Source organism: Humulus lupulus, chromosome 3 (assembly GCF_963169125.1).
Source record: "Humulus lupulus chromosome 3, drHumLupu1.1, whole genome shotgun sequence".
In the NCBI taxonomy this organism is placed as follows: domain Eukaryota; kingdom Viridiplantae; phylum Streptophyta; class Magnoliopsida; order Rosales; family Cannabaceae; genus Humulus; species Humulus lupulus.
Genome location: NC_084795.1, coordinates 213,257,072 through 213,274,740, shown reverse-complemented (window position 1 = coordinate 213,274,740; position 17,669 = coordinate 213,257,072). Strand labels below are relative to the sequence as shown.

General features: G+C 36.8%; 1 non-coding gene across 1 annotated transcript; it reads right to left on the bottom strand.

The window, feature by feature from the left end:
• Window positions 1-17,562: 17,562 nt before the first annotated feature.
• Window positions 17,563-17,669, bottom strand: LOC133828300 (small nucleolar RNA R71). Its single transcript, XR_009890928.1, has one exon. It is a non-coding gene; the product is annotated as a small nucleolar RNA R71 (small nucleolar RNA).

Sequence of the window (17,669 nt, the reverse complement as noted above, 5' to 3'; positions counted from 1 at the left end):
AAGGCCTAAAATTGCCAAAAGTGTCAACCTGAAATTGGCCTTGTGCCGCGGCACCCATCAGTCAGGGGCTGCCTCGCCACGGCACGAAAAACCTGTGTCACGGCACGCCTTCGCAAACCCAGAATTCTGGGTTTTCTCTTGCGTTTTCTCCGAGCTAAAACCTTGCTAAATCATACCAAGCCAATACCAAAACCCCAAAATCAATTTCAAACATCAAATAGACCATCTAACAACCCATAAACATCATCAAAGACATCCAAACACACAATCAAATCCCCAAAATCCACATCCTTGATTTCAATTTCAGAAAAATAAAAAACTCAAAGTTCAAACTTAAACCATGCTCAAATTTCTTAACCCATAACATAATCAAGCCTTAAATGTGTACAAAATTCCTTACCTCATATGGAGAATCCATCCCTAAGCTTCCTTCATCTCCTAGGTCTCCAATTCAGCTCCTCCACTCATCTTCTTCTTCTTCATGCCCTAGCTTTTCCCTCACTTTTCTCTTCTCTTCAAACTCTATCAAGACCAAAATGACTAAGCCCCAAACCGTGTACCCCATATAACCCAGCTGCCATTTATCTAATTCCCAACCAAATGACCATTTTGCCCCTCCTTGCCTAACCTTTCCTACCTAAACCTCAAGGGCACTTAAGTCCTTTCATTTCTATTTCATATCTACCATTTTCTATCTAGAACTTGTTACTCTCAGCAGTAACTAATGGTTACCCAGGTTACTCAATCACCAATAACCATACCAGCTAAATCTCAATCTTAACCATAAAATTCCCAAAGTACCCCTAGGCTCCTCCCGAGCCGGGTATAGAAATCCCGTTGTGACTCTTAAGTTAATTTGCTCTCTAGGACCGTCTCGGCACGTGCATCACAACAATAACACCACACTCGCGTGGTACAAATCACGGATTACAATTATCACATATATGCCCTCAGCGGGCTAAAATTACCAATTTACCCCTATCATGCAAACGGGGTCCACATGCATAATTATTTCACCTAACATGCATACTAACCACGTAGTCATGCATCTCAATGTTCAATTAGTTATATAACATGCTTTAAATCATAACAATGCATTAAACTCATACAATCACACATAAATTCCATTATGCCCTCCAGACACACTAATCAAGGCCCTTAAGCCTTATTAGCGATTTTGGGTCGTTACAACTATCCCCTCCTCATAAAAATTTTGTCCTCAAAATTTATCCAAACACATCAGTCAGTAACCCGCAACTCTGACCCTGAATCCCAAGGTCCACCGCCTTTACTTTACTTTTCAATGACCCTCTCACAAGAGTAACAATCTTGCCCCTCAAGATTTTGTCTAATAGCCATGCTCTCGATAGCTCCTTGTTTACCCCGCAACCCTGCTGAAGCCTCAGGGTCTGCCTAAATTACAATGGCCAACTCATTGTCTTATTCCTGATTCCAGAGATACTCAAAAGTCACCACCTCTACTAGGTGGGATCAACTTGTAGGCCCCGTTGGCTTACCCCTTAGTACAACTTCAGAATTTTATATCGAATTAAGAGTAAGAACTCTCCCTTCTTTCTGTGAACACCTTACAGATCCTCGTCTGTTATAACGCAGAGACGCAACTCTTTCCTTTCGGAACTTTATTTCCTCAACATTTAACAATTTACAAGCTGCTAATCCTTTCAAATAGGCAGACGCTCCTGCCTCAAGGGTTCCAACAACCACTTGGCTTCTCTCGCAACCGATGCCAAATCGTAGTATTCACTACCCTTTGTCTCTTACCATGTCCTATGTCGTGTTACTTTAACAAGACGCCAGCAACTGCCACCACGACTAACTTACCAGGGATTACACTTCCCTTAATACCTCAAGTATTTTCCTACTCCGCGCTCAATTCTTTAAGATATCCGATAAACTTTCCGACTGCCATTCCACTTGCAATCAACTGATAGCTCCAGGCTCCCACTCTGTTCTTTTCGTTCTCTAGATCCTTTCCAAGATTTAAAATACTATAGGGTCTCAATTCCGTATCATTGACGTTCTACTCTGAAACCAGTCCACTTGACCCGACAACATGAACTCACTCAACTGAGTTAAAACTTTTCACGTCCAAACAATTCACTCAAGGTCTATTGTGGTCTATCCCCACGACACACCACCACATCACCTAACCCCTCAGGGTCCAAAGGAAAGCACTAGATTCTGTCACCCGCTCGACCCTCCTGGTACGACGTACCCAAGTAGGTGGAATGATATCCATTCAGAACTCTCATTCATAAACCGAATCTAATTGGATCCTTCATCCATTCTGGTATCCCAACTTGTACCACCTTAGCAGGGTCCTTCCCTGCTTCAACCCAAGCCGACACTTCGGATTCCGTAGCTCAGTGACACTCACCAGCTAACCATTACCTACTAACATCATGCCGATCTCAGTCGTTGCCTTGTCCACTCCATTACAGCCTATAGCGTTATTCCTTGACTGATACACGCCTCCCATTATATCTCCCCTCGCCCACTCGAGGATTTCAAACACTGATCATCTGTCTGCTACGTTTCACCACCTCTGTGTCTCAACGCTATCTTTCTTATTAATACCCGACACCCAAGTACCTTATGCCATGCACGACAGTCGACTTAACGTTCTAAGTGTATCAACCATGATCCATTCAGTCGTCTCCCGCAAGGTTCAATCCACCCTCGCGTCAATTGCGCCTGGGCGTGCACAATCCGTGATGCACTCCCACAATTCCATACCCTCATCATAGATCAGATCCTTTATGTAATCACTCTTTACTTAACCATAACACACACATTCCAGCATCGCCAGATACCAATTAATTCTTACCTTGTCTTCTGAATTTCTTTATAATTTGACGCCATTCAGTCCATCTAACCTCAAGTTTTACTGTTCTCCTCATCTCTTATGTAGTTGTCTCCGGAGGTGCTTATGCAATAGATGACGCACTTACCAGTCCTGAGATGCTTTCTGTTCTTCAAATGTTCTTCATTAGCTTATTGCGGCTTCAGATCGATTCCTCTCTTACCTGTCCTTTCTTCTTGTAGCTCTAAACTGAGTACTCCTGACGACACCCAAACTAACACTCCGTAGAACCTTACCTGAGACTCCGCCTTCTGGATACAAACGTCTTCCGCATAATCATTGCTCACCATTTCCGTCTGGGAGTAATCCACATGTACTGCTCGTGAGCTTGAAGGGGACTTGTCCATACCGTTCTTGTATTCTCTACTTAAAGAACTTACCTATGCCGCTGTAGCTCGAACCATTCTAGAATCTTTGTTACCAACTCCTCACACCCTACCCGGTGCAAACTAGACAATTCACGAAATGTCTCTGTCCTTGGTTTCCAACTGGTAACAACCAGGTCATAGATCGACTCTTGGGGACATCGTCCCATCTTGTATCCAACATTAAACTTTTTGTTCTAACCCGACGATGCTAACAATCCCCGCAGTATAACACTCTGGCTACCCCAAGGTTGAATTCCCTCGTTGCTTCAATAGATTCTCTGTCAGCCAAAACCGTCTTTTACAACATTCCTTATACCAATCCTATCTGTTGTTCGACCTTGAAGTACCCCCGAATCTCTCTTTACGTACCCACATAATTTTCCCACTGATCCGCTTAGTCTCCTTTACGTACTACAGATGATATCCTCAACAATCCATCTGCCGGAGTTCTAATTCCTTCTCAATAAGTGTTACTATCCTCAGCCTCTCAAATAGCACCTTTGAGGCAACCTCTCTATGTCCATCTCTCTCACTGGACATTCTCAACACCGAGTCCTTCCAGTTCGTTACATGACCAAAGCATAACCCAGCCAGTTAAATACTCATTCTCGAGGAATCAGCCTCGAATTTCGAATGTATCGCTGCCTTCTAGTTCTCCGTTTCCTTCACCATGGGATATCCATCCTAACATAGAGAGTCCTTATATGTAGAGGTCATGCCCTCACCTAACCTCCTCTCAGGTGGCACCCTCTCCCTCATGCATACCAATAACCTCCCTGGTTCCTATCGCCATCTTGATAACTACCTCTTCAATCAGGCTTCTTTCTAGCCTCAAATTAGGTGCCCAAGCACTGTCTGGGGTCCTTCTACCTCAAAATCGAGAATCCTTCCTTGCAGCATTCTAACAATAAAAGTACCATCTTTATCAACCAGAATTTTCCCCCTTTCTGGCAAACCAGAAGCCATAGAACTATCTGGGGTTCCTTTAACTCGATTATCACAAATCTATCCTTACTAATTCCATCAAAAGGAAGCACTGCCAAAGCGGCTCTAGCACTCATGCTCTATACATCAACCATCAGTTCCTTGAACAACATGGCCCTCTCCGCCATCCGCATACAGACGATAATTCCTTACATCAGGGCGGCCCAAATTCCTTAGACTATTCCAAATCTCATATCCTTAAATGGGTCACCATCCATTCCAGGTACATCCATCAGTATAACTTCCTGAAATGAATTTCCCGATTCACCAACCCATTGATTTACACTGTTGTTACTCCCAACAGTCCAAACCAAACTTATAAGCCCACCAGTATCCACGGTTCTAATCATGTCTTTAAAATCTCTTCTAACCCTTCATCATCTAGGTTCTTTCCAACCCATTAAGCCAGTACCTCCGCCCGAGTACCATAGCCAGGCATCTCCCTGCCTCAATATTTAACACAACCCTCTAATCAAGATCTCTCATCCTCTTAACCAAGGGTGGAATTAACTCTGCTCATCTATTGATAAATTCCTTGTCAACTCGAACTCTCCTCAAAACCCGAGGTTAACACCCTTTAAGCCTTTCATTTAATACCCTTTTCTGTCCATACCTCACAGTAAACCATCACCGGTAACCTTACTGTTAAAACATCTAAATCAGCCATCTCCCCAGAGAATCCGCTGTTCTTCTATCCCATCTCAACTAACAAACCCCACAGCTTACTCACACACTAGTGACCCCTTTGCTGCTGCTCTCAGGGATAACTAGAGATCTCAACTCCAACTTATATCTAGAATCCCTCTTTTCAACACAATATCGGGTCCCCAACCCTTCTAGGAACAAACAACTTGAGTTCATCTGTCAAAACTGACCAACTCCTGAACTCTGTGGTTCCTACTCTGAACCAAACCACCACTAGGTCCAAATATCGACAGGTATAATGCACACACAAGCATATACTAGGTCAAATCCACAATGTCATATATTTAGCTACCAGATTTAACATCCCTAAGTATATCCACACTCAACATGCTTCACACAAGCAAATAAACGGATATAACATACAGATTCAACTTAAATAATCGACCACATAGCTCAATATGTAAACCATTATGCCAATATTAATCCACATACATAATAATGATATTCAGCATGCATCAATCTCAACATGCAATAATCAAGGGCCCAGCCCAACAGCATTTCATGCATATGTCATTTCATTCCTCATGCTCCATATAAATAAGCAGGCAAACAGGGCATTCAAACATATATTCAGACATGTCAATTATTCATACCAACCAACCCTGAGTCGAGCTTGTCACTGACAGCGAGCGTACATGTTCGGTCGATCTCCAGAACCAATAAACCTTGGCTCGCTCTGATACCAAGTTGTAACGCCCTACCTCCTTAGAGCCGTTACTAAGTGAGTTTTAAGACAAAACAGTGTGCAATGAACTCTCTAACCGAGGTTTTGAAACAAAAGTGTGACTAATTAAAAGTTAGGGCTGTAATCTTTGAAAATGCGACGTTTCATTAAAAGCTTCCAGTATTAAACACTTGGGATCCCAAAAATAAGGTTTGAAAACTATTTACATATTGAAATAAGTTTACAGTTGATTAATAAAAAAAAATCATAGATTATTACAGCCATTTTCGAATAAACCCCCAACCAAAGCAGTCGGGCAGGCCAAACATGTACGCGTCGCTTCACGCTCTCCGTACTCATGGTTGGTTGACTCAGCCTTTGCCCTTACCTGCAACACGGAGCACCCGTGAGCCGAAGCCCAGCAAGAAAACTCAAGAATTTCATAACATATGCAAAATATACAGTTAATAATATCAGATAATCCACAGATAAACAAGTCAACCATTAGACTAAGCAGACACGGCCCTGCCGCCCCAGAACCCTTACCGCAGCCTGGGTCTCGGTCCTCACCGCAAGGATCTCACACATATCCTCTGGGTCCCGGGCCCTGCCCTGACCATAAGCATCCCATGTGCTTAGTGTTACTTCCGGCTCCGCTGCCGTACCCGGCCTACGCCGCACTCGGCCCTTGCCGTTCATTTCATTATAATCATATATAGCATAAATCAAGCAACATTCAAACAAATGCCAATTTATTTAAATCTGCACCCTAACATGTAATGCAATATAGGGCCATGCCCGGCAATCACACTATGGGCTCACGCCCTATCCTATGGGTGTTATAGTTTTCTTACCTGTATTCCGAGCCTCCTGATGCACTAAAGCCGTGAGCACGGTCCTCTAGCACGAGCCTCACCAACAACCTAGTCACAACACACAAGAAACATCCCTCAATACTATTCAACCCAAAACCACTTCCCGGGACCAATCCCGCACTCTCGGGACCTCTAAAACCTTAAAACAACACCCCGGAGACATCCCCCGAACCCCCGGAGCAAAGGCCTAAAATTGCCAAAAGTGTCAACCTGAAATTGGCCTTGTGCCGCGGCACCCATCAGTCAGGGGCTCCCTCGCCGCGGCACGAAAAACCTTTGTCGCGGCACGCCTTCGCAAACCCAGAATTCTGGGTTTTCTCTTGCGTTTTCTCCGAGCTAAAACCTTGCCAAATCATACCAAGCCAATACCAAAACCCCAAAATCAATTTCAAACATCAAATAGACCATCTAACAACCCATAAACATCATCAAAGACATCCAAACACACAATCAAATCCCCAAAATCCACATCCTTGATTTCAAATTCAGAAAAATAAAAAACTCAAAGTTCAAACTTAAACCATGCTCAAATTTCTTAACCCATAACATAATCAAGCCTTAAATGTGTACAAAAATCCTTACCTCATATGGAGAATCCATCCCTAAGCTTCCTTCATCTCCTAGGTCTCCAATTCAGCTCCTCCACTCATCTTCTTCTTCTTCATGCCCTAGCTTTTCCCTCTCTTTTCTCTTCTCTTCAAACTCTATCAAGACCAAAATGACTAAGCCCCAAACCGTGTACCCCATATAACCCAGCTGTCATTTATCTAATTCCCAACCAAATGACCATTTTGCCCCTCCTTGCCTAACCTTTCCTACCTAAACCTCAAGGGCACTTAAGTCCTTTCATTTCTATTTCATATCTACCATTTTCTATCTAGAACTTGTTACTCTCAGCAGTAACTAATGGTTACCCAGGTTACTCAATCACCAATAACCATACCCGCTAAATCTCAATCTTAACCATAAAATTCCCAAAGTACCCCTAGGCTCCTCCCGAGCCGGGTATAGAAATCCCGTTGTGACTCTTAAGTTAATTTGCTCTCTAGGACCGTCTCGGCACGTGCATCACAACAATAACACCACACTCGCGTGGTACAAATCACGGATTACAATTATCACATATATGCCCTCAGCGGGCTAAAATTACCAATTTACCCCTATCATGCAAACGGGGTCCACATGCATAATTATTTCTCCTAACATGCATACTAACTACGTAGTCATGCATCTCAATGTTCAATTAGTTATATAACATGCTTTAAATCATAACCATGCATTAAACTCATACAATCACACATAAATTCCATTATGCCCTCCAGACACACTAATCAAGGCCCTTAAGCCTTATTAGCGATTTTGGGTCGTTACAACACCAAATACCCCTTTTCATAACATATGAATATAATACTAATGAAAAAGTATTATATGTGGCAAAGTTAATGAAAAAAGGGCGATAATTTTTTTTGTGAGCCCGCCACTTATATTTATTTTTCAAACTAATTCCTTCAACATTTCGGACTCACCCATTTTCTTCTTCGGCTACGTACGGTGTCTCCAAACTTAATCCCTGTTTCAAATCTCAACTTAAAATCTCCTCCGTTCCTCAAATCTCCTCTCTCTCTCTCTCTGTCTCTCTCATCTTTCTCTATCTCTCTGTCTATTTGTTTCCAGTCGTTGGGCTTCTCTGTTTCGCTCCTTATCTTCGGTGTTGGCACGCCAGGTAAGTATATTTCGTTTTAGAAGTTATTGTAAGCACTAACCTCAAAAGTTATCAGCTTGAATCTCTTTGTCACACATTTCTTCGAACACCACATAGAATCTATAAAATCTGTCGTTTTCAAAATTAATTATCGATTTTGCAGATTGTTGGCATTTTTTTGATCCGAGGCCTCACTTCATCCACCTTGGTCTCAATCTCGGCTCAGTCTCTCAATCTCATCCACCACACGGCATCGTTTCCCACCTCCCTTCCTCACCCAGTCGCCGACCAGTTCACGACTTGGGTTACCTCAGCTACATTAGCTTTCACCAGGTGTGGTTTGGGTTTGGGTTTGATTTAACTTCAAAATATTGGATTTTGGCTATCTGGGCACCTGTTTTTTTTGCTAGAAAATTAGTCATCTTTGTTACAAAAAAATTAAAACTTACAAGAGGAGATAGTGAAAAATTATAACTTGTGCTTATCCTGCTATGAACAAAAATTAGGATCACCAAGTTTAGGTTGATCACAGTTACTTTGATTTTGTTTTTTAAAAAGTTATTAAATGTGGGTTTATGATATAACGAAGGCTTTTTGGATTTTGGGATTGTATATATTTTCCATTGTTAGGTCTTATTGACTTGAGAGAAGAAATTGACTTGTGTGGTTTGAATTTTTTGATGAAAAAAATATAAACAAATAAATAAAGAACCCCTTTAATCAACACCATTTAATAGCAATGTTTTAATTTAGTTCATTTGGAGTATTGCGAATGATTTCATTCAGGCATAGAACTCTCTTCAATGGCAAAGAATAAGGGGCTAGTATTTTGATTACATGTATTGTTAAGTAACCTTATTTGCTAATAATATTACATCTCTTGAGGCTATTTCAATGAATCTGATTGCTGTAGTTTCTTTGTTTGTGTATTGATAGTCTTGCTTCTCTTCTCATTTTATAATCTGGCTCACTCTTGTGGAAAATATTGGGTTAGAGAATCCAAAAGTAGATAGAAAACTAAGCTTTGTTTTGGGTAATTTCCATGGAAATAAATGTATATATCTTTTTTATTGTGATCAGACTATTGAAATGTTTTGGATTAATGAGAAGTTTCTTCTATGAAGATCAGTGAATTGAGTTTGGTGGTCCTATTGTTTGAGTTTCTTTCGTATTCCTTTCTTTTTTTTTCTCTGCTTCCTGTTTCTTCTTTGTTCTTGCTCTCTGTAGTTCCCATTTCCACATCTGCACATCCATTCTCTTGTATAATGTGTTCACACTCCTAGGTTGGGCTTGCTTCCCTTGTATATTCAGTTTTAAAAAATTTGAGACACATATCAAGTTAGGGGTCATAAGCCTAGGCTTTTGTTGGGGCTTTTTAAAAAAAATTTTTAAGTTATTAATAACCTAAATAACACCTAAAAACACTACTTTGACCTTCAACTCGTAAGAAGTAATTTCATGAATTTTATGGTTTAATTGTATCATTTAATTTTAATTTTGTATTAATCTTTTAGGTATTGGTTATATTCTTTAGGTTATGGATCGAATTGGCAAGGAGCATTGCAAAGTTAATTAACTTGATTATTAATTGCAAGAGGTATGGAAGTATGTTTTTTTAACTCTTTTATTAATATCATACAAATGTTACAGGAGTTTGAATATCTTAAATATTCATCCATAGAGAAGTAGGTTCTGAGATTAAAATTGTGTGCTGCAGTGATAACGGAAGGTTGAAAACTTGTGTGTCTTAGAGAAGTAGGTTCTGGAAAAAAAATTTGTGTGTGCGGTGATATAAGGAAGAAAACTTATTGTGTGTTGTTTGAATTTTTTTACTTGGTATTGATAGATGGTTAGGTAAGCTTTTATATGGGAAATGATGTCAGATTTTATTTGGAATTATGTATTATCTTCTTACAAATAAATTGTGTTTGCTTGAATTGGTTTGATTATATTGTTAGATATCGCGCCTGGGGTGTGAATAAGGGTAGTTTTCATGTCCCAACTTCACAAACAAAATTAAGACAGAAAAATACAGTACTTGATGCAAAATTAATACTGAAAAAATAAATTTTAAAAGTTTATAAGAAGTTTAAAATTAAGATGCCAATAGAATTATCCTAAAACTTGTTTTCCTATATAGTAGAAAATAAAACTATGACTAGCAAATATGAACAGCTAGTGTCAAATAGTAATTGTGATTGAATAAGTACATTTTATACATGTATTTTGGACAAATAATATTATAACTAACTTTCTCTTCTCACAATTATATTAATAAAATATTCGTTCTACTAAATACAATAGTAATTGTGAAAAATCGATGAAGTCAACTTTAATGTATTGGGTTTGACCGTGGAAAGCTTTTTGCCTCCCCTTCACTCTCAAAGACGTCGTTAAGAGCATATTCATTGTCGCTTTTTTTAACTGTACTTTTTTTTTTCAAGAGAAGTAAAAAATATATATGTAAATTCATTACGTTAGTTAAAGTGATTAGATTTGTATCTTTCATTGAAAATTGTACTAAATACTAGCTAGATATTAATTTGGATTCATCTCATGTATCAAATAAGTATAAGCTAAGCAAGCTTCTTTTTTTTCCGTTCTAAATTAAGATGTGTCAAATGAGTATTGGAAATGACTTGTTTGTTTGTTTTTTAACATATGGTTTCTTGCCCCACGCCAGAATTTCAAATGTAAATCTAAATCATCATAATTTATGTAGGAAAGGAGCATATACTATTTAAGTATGAATACATGCAAATAAAGTCCCTGAGAATCATGGAGAGAAAAAGCAGTAGTGGACCAACATCTCTATACATAGCCCAAATTAAATCATGATTCAAAAATGCTTTTTTAAACTATGGAACCACCATATTATAGCTTTCTAACCTTTTAGAAACTTTAAACTATTAGAAAACAGAAACTTACATAACAACCATAAAATTCAATCAAACTTCTCATAATTACTCACACAACTCATTCTCATACAACATTAATAAGTGATAAATTGCAGTCCAGCATCTCTGATGAAAATGCCAAAATTGTGCTCATGTATTATAAAAATGGCATGAACATCAATAGGCATAAGACTATCCATAAAGCTCAGAACTTCTATGATGAAAGTGAGCATACATTTCATAACTAAAAATTGTATATGTCCCTTCCTAATTCAATCATAATTCTAATCTATCACAAAAGATATTATCAAGCATATATAAAAAAAATTACTGAAAAAGAACAAATACACAAGAAACATAAAATTAAGAAAAATTAAATACCAGCGGTACATGCACAATTAGCGGAACCAGCAGAAATAATAACATCATGAGGTCAAACATTTTTCCTCTAGAAAATATCAACACGATGAAGGGCCAATCATCCTTCTGTTCCCTATGTCCAAGCCTAAAAGTGAAACTCAATAAATTATACATCCATAGTGAAAAGCAGAAAAAAATTAACTCCAACACAGAATGTATTTTTTTCTAACATTCACACCCTTAACTTCTATAAATATAAAAACAAAATCACTTTGAAAATTCATTTAATATTCATAGAGAAAGGTTTAAAATAAAAAATAAAAAAGCATAACAAGAGCCAAAAAAATAAAATAATCCAAATATATTTCATAAAAAGGGACCTCTTTAATTCTTTCTTTCCAGCAAACATAAAAGAGAAATCAATAAATAAACAGTGGGGGAATGTGTGAATCTTTAAAAAAGAAATAGAAAGAGAAATAAGTACTTGTTTGGTCTGGTTTTTTAATACAGTTTTGGTCAAAAGATTGGAAGAACATATAAAAATAGAAATATTATAAGTTTTTAAGTATTAAAAGTGTCTAAATATTATTGGAGTGAAGTTTTGCAAGTGATTCTATCTGTTGATATGATCAACAAATAAGCAAGCTCTTATTGGTTCTGCATGTAGTGCTGCCCTTACTGCTTTGTCATTCAGCCATGCTGTTGCAACTTTATCATCCTACAGTTGGAAAAAAGTGTAAAAGAAAACAATATATATATGTACATGTATTAAGGGAATATGCCCTTTAAAGGTCACAACTTGCAATTGAGTTTTTTTGCTGACATTTAGTTGGCATGGGGTATAAAAAGCAAGGCATTAAACTTGGCACATCAAAACATCCAAAAATAACAACCTTTACTAATTATAACACAAATATATAGAAGGAAACAAAAAATTGGGAAAAGACAAACCTATGAATTTAGTGGTTCGATGAGAGAATGGAAAGACAAACATAGTTCACAAATTAGTATACAATAGTTAAAAGTTAGGATAAGAGTATTAATTGGTAATTAGTTAGTTGAATATTGAATGTTATTATGATATAGGTAAAAAGGTGAACTATGACATGACAAAGTAACCAGAAATGAAATTGGGTATCATTCCTAACTAGGAGAAAAGGTAAACTTAACAAGCAGAAATGAGAATTGGAATTGAAGTTCTAGTGGGTAATTAATAATACTACTCATTTCATTTCATTCATAATAGCAAAGAAAGACCCTTCTACTCCAAGTCATGAATGAGAGAGAGAGAGAGAAAGCAAATAATGTTGGCTGGGGACATGGCATGGGTTTATTGAACATCCTTTTTTATTCTTTCTCAAGGGGACAAGTGAGCAGTAATCTTCACATTGAAAGAAATCACTTTAAAATGACTTTTAAGGACCACTAGATCATCACATAAGTAGGCCTGAGCAGGTGTAAGTAATCCAAAGAAAGGACCACACTAAAATTTAGGAAGGAAATCCCGTTAAACCCACCAGCCATTATGTTCTGTGGAGAAACCTATCCGTGAATTCACTCCGAAGAGTCTCTTTTCATACAGAAATACATCTCATGACTTTTTCCTTTCAACTACAACTAGTGACTTCAAATCTTAAATGTTCCAACCAACATTTCATCCCATTTTTCTCTGTCCCTTATTCTCTCTGGTACCCCAACTAAATAGTTAAGAAACATCAGCATCATACATACATATATATATATACATAAAAATATTTCATGAAAGATTATTATGTGAATTAACACACTGGACATACTTAGAAGAATGTAATAATTCTTACCAAAATATTATGACTAATTAACATGAGTTGGAGACCACATGATATTCACAAATCTATATGTTGTTTTATAAAATCAGATCCTCAGTTGCAAATATTATATTCTCTAATCAATAATAGAATATTGTGCTAGAATACTTTTGTGACTGATCAAGGGTCTTAGTTTTGATATATCATCCTTGAAAAAAAGTTTTGAAAGGTGGTGAAGGAAAAAAAACATGAGAAGAGGTGAGGAAGTAGTACCACTCACTCACTTATACATAGTATAATAGCACGTGACCCATGTGCATCCTCGAATCCATAATAAAAATGGGAGATTTCATAAATATGGTATTTTAATCTTTAATGTATAATAATATGGAAAACTTTAAGAAATTTATCTTTTCAAAACCAATACACAATAAGAGATTTTTAATAAAGGAATTTACATGAATAAACTTTGAACAAAAAAACCTAAACAACTCATGATGGTAATCGGTTACAGTTAGTGCTCGAAGAAAAAAAATCATATCTAAAGTGCAAAATCATATTTAAAATGCAAAATCAAATGTGAAAAAGAAGAAGAGCAACAAAAACATCCAAAATAGTGCTTGGTGAGACTGTGAATATAGTGCATGGGAAAAGACAAACATATGAATTTAGTGGTTTACTAATTTCTGAAATAAGAGGAAAACAAATTCAACCTCATCATTATTTATCCAAGACCCACTTCCTGGGGGTTTGGTCAATTGTATTGATTTTCTTTTAGATTAAGTATCTAACTTTCTATTTAGGAAATTAATATATATTGAGAGAGAAAAACAATTTTTAATTAAAATCCAAACCTCAACGTAATTTTTTTGTGTTGTTTGAATTTTTTTTCTTGGTATTGATGGATGGTTAGGTAACCTTTATATGGGACATGATGTCAGATTTTATCTAGAATTATGTATTATCTTCTTACAAATAAATTGTGTTTGCTTGAATTGGTTTGATTATATTGATAGATATCTCGCCTAGGGTGTGAATAAGGGTAGTTTTCACGTCCCCAACCTTAGGGTTTGAAAAATAAAACATTATACATATGAGTTGTGATTAGCTATTTTATATCTATGCTTATGATAAGCAGATGGATAAAACTTGGATCCATCTTAACAGGTTAGCAAATAAAATTATATAGTTTTAAGTATAAGTTCAAGTTCAAGTTTAAGTATAAGTTTAAGTTTAAGTATCCTTCAAAATTTTAGAGCTACAAAGGAATATGAGAGAAAAGCTAGGCAGTTTGTGAAGGCTACAGTAATGAATACCGGTTTTCCGAGTAAGATTCTTTGTCTATGCAACAAATGTCAGAATCTAAGACATCAACTTTCGGATGAAGTTGTAGACACTTAGTTTTGTACGGCATGGACAAATCATACAAAACATGGTTTCATCACGGGGAAGATCTAGTTCAAAGTAGCACGACTAAGACAAGTTCTACATATAATTTATTTCTGGATGCCGGAGTATGTTCAAGTAATGTCAATGATTTGGATGATGATAACAATGATGATGATTTTGATAGTCTATTAGGAGATGTTGAATCTCCATTGTATGAAGGTTGTTTGAAATACACCAAAATTTCATCCATCGTCGAGCTATACAATCTAAACACAAAGCATGGATTCTCAGATGTTGGCTTTTGTGAGATGTTGGAGATGATCAAAGAAATGTTGCCAAAAGATAATCTCCTACTAACATCTATGTATGCAATTAATAAGTATCTAAAGATGTTTGATCTAAACTATAAACATATACATGCTTGTGTGAATGATTGTTTCTTGTTCACAAAAGAAAATTCTAATGCCCAAGTGTGTCCCACATGTCAATATCCAAGATGGAAGAAAAATGAACACACAGAGGAGATTCTACAAGGGCAGCCTGCAAAATTGTTAAGAGATTTTCCTATTACACCAAGGTTTCAAAGGATGTTTAGAAATGAAGAGATAATTTCATGCTTAAAGTGGCAGTCAACTAATAAAAGAATGGATGGGAAAATGAGCCACCTAGTAGATTCAGAGGATTGGGATGCAGTTAATGAGAGATGGCTAGATTTTTCACTTGAACCGTACAACCTTCGACTAGGACTTACTGCTGATGGGATCAACCCTTAGAAAAATATGAGTTCTACATATAGTTGTTGGCCAATAATACTCGTTGTATACAATTTTCCACCTTCAATGTGCATGGATTCACCTTCAATGAGTTCTAGATGAATTCTACATGAATTCACATTTCTTTCTATGTTATGATAGCATTTTTAATAGTTTTAACTTAGTTTCGTGATTCTACAACATATTTTCTACATTGCATTTTATGATGATAAATCTGACATTTTGATGGCAAGTGTAGTTAAAATAAAGTTTTAGGAGTATTCCAAGCTTTCGGGATTTAAATGTTGAAGTGGCAGCAACGTACAAGCTATCTAAGATCAAGAATTGAAGAGATTGAAGGTAGGCCACGGCACTTTAAATGGAATTGGAGTATCATAATTTTTTTTTTCCAGACAGGCTGCTGCTCAAATTTTTCAGGCCGCTGCCTGAGTGACCAATTTATGCACAGATTTTGTTCTAGGCCGCGACTCGCATTTTCCAGGCCGTGGCTTGCAATGTCGTGTTCAGATTTTTTATTACTTTTTAATTAGAATTTAATTGAGACTATAAAGGATTATTAGGGTTAATTTTAGAGGAGTTTTTTTATTACGGTTTAGGAGAGAAAGAGATTGAGAAATGGCTGAAGAGAAGACTACAAGACTACATTACTTTTGTTCATCAATCTAGTTTCTTTTCTTCCCTTAATCACTTTAATTTTAATTATAATTATGTTTGTGATTATGATTACTATTATGGAGTAGTTTATTTTTAGGTTAAGGGTTAATTCAAAACCCAAGACATGAATTCTTGATTGTTGATAATGAATATCATTCTTTAATTTCTCTCAATGTTAAATTGTTTCTATTTTTCTAATTGAATACTATGAATTTTGTGATTTCTTGTTAGGTGGCCAACTAATTAAGGTTTTACATTATTCAATTGTCATCTTAGAAATACTACTCACCTAGTTGTTTAGGATTCTAAGTGTATGTGATAAATTGCAATTGATAGTTATGTCAAAAGAATTGTTGATTGTGATGAAAAATAGAACATAGGTTAAATGAATTAGATGCTTCATTAATTTATTTCCTAGATTAAATTGTTTCCACAGGACTTAATGCTTTATCTAAGTTAAATAGATTGTACGCTTCATAGATTTATTGCTTAGATAAAAGAGTTAATTATTGAGCGCTTCGCCTTGATTACTTATAATAGAGAGACTGAGATAATTGTCTGCTTCAGCATTATCTGCGGGGTTAATAGTTTAATTGAGAAATTGGAATAATATTTATTATTAGTGATTATGAATGATTGTTGAGGGTGGAGATTAATGATTGTTGACAGTTTATGTTATTTAATTTTGACTTAAAAATCAAAATCCCCTTCCTTATTTATTTTTATCTTTTGAATAATAAAGTGAACGATAGTCCTCGTGGGTTCGACCTGTGCTTGCTATTATACTGAAATAATTGGAAGTATTGAAAGAAAAATCATTCTTAAATTTGTTGTGGTATACGACAACCATCAAATTTTTGGCGCCGTTGCCGAGGATTATTGTTATTCTCTTTATTATACAAATTTATTTATTTGTGACTAATTAGTTTTTACGGTGGAATTATCAGGTGTATATGTCTGGTGAAGACGATACTCAAGAAAGGTTATCTAGGCTTAAACAATATCTTGAGTCATCGTCAGCTTCTCGTTCTTCAAGGAATATCACCGATAATCCCCTCTTTCAATGTCTTGCTCCACAAGTCAATCCTGTTAAATTGCCATTACCGTCTGACAACGAATCTGATTCTGACGATTAAGTTCGATCCTATAGAACAATGGCCCAGCAAAGGACATTGAAAGAGTTGACAGCGCCAAATCTTGACCAACAACCACTTTGCATCCAGTATCCACCGTTGGATGTAAACTTTGAGCTGAAGTCGGGCCTTATCAACTTATTGCCTTCTTTCCATGGGCTTCCTGGTGAGGATCCGAATAAACATTTGAAGGAGTTTCATATTGTCTACTCTAGTATGAAACCTGTTGCAGTGACTAAAGAACAAATTAAGCTGCGAGCTTTTCCTTTCTCCCTAAAGGATTCAGCTAAAGAGTGGTTGTACTATCTTCCACCTGGTACTGTTGAAACTTGGAATGGTATGAAGACTATGTTCTTGGAACGATACTTTCCAGCATCTAAAGTTGGAAGCATCAGGAAAGAGATCTGTGGTATAAGGCAATATACAAGAAAGTCTTTGTATGAATATTGGGAGAGATTTAAGCGGTTGTGTGCTAGTTGCCCTCATCATCAGAT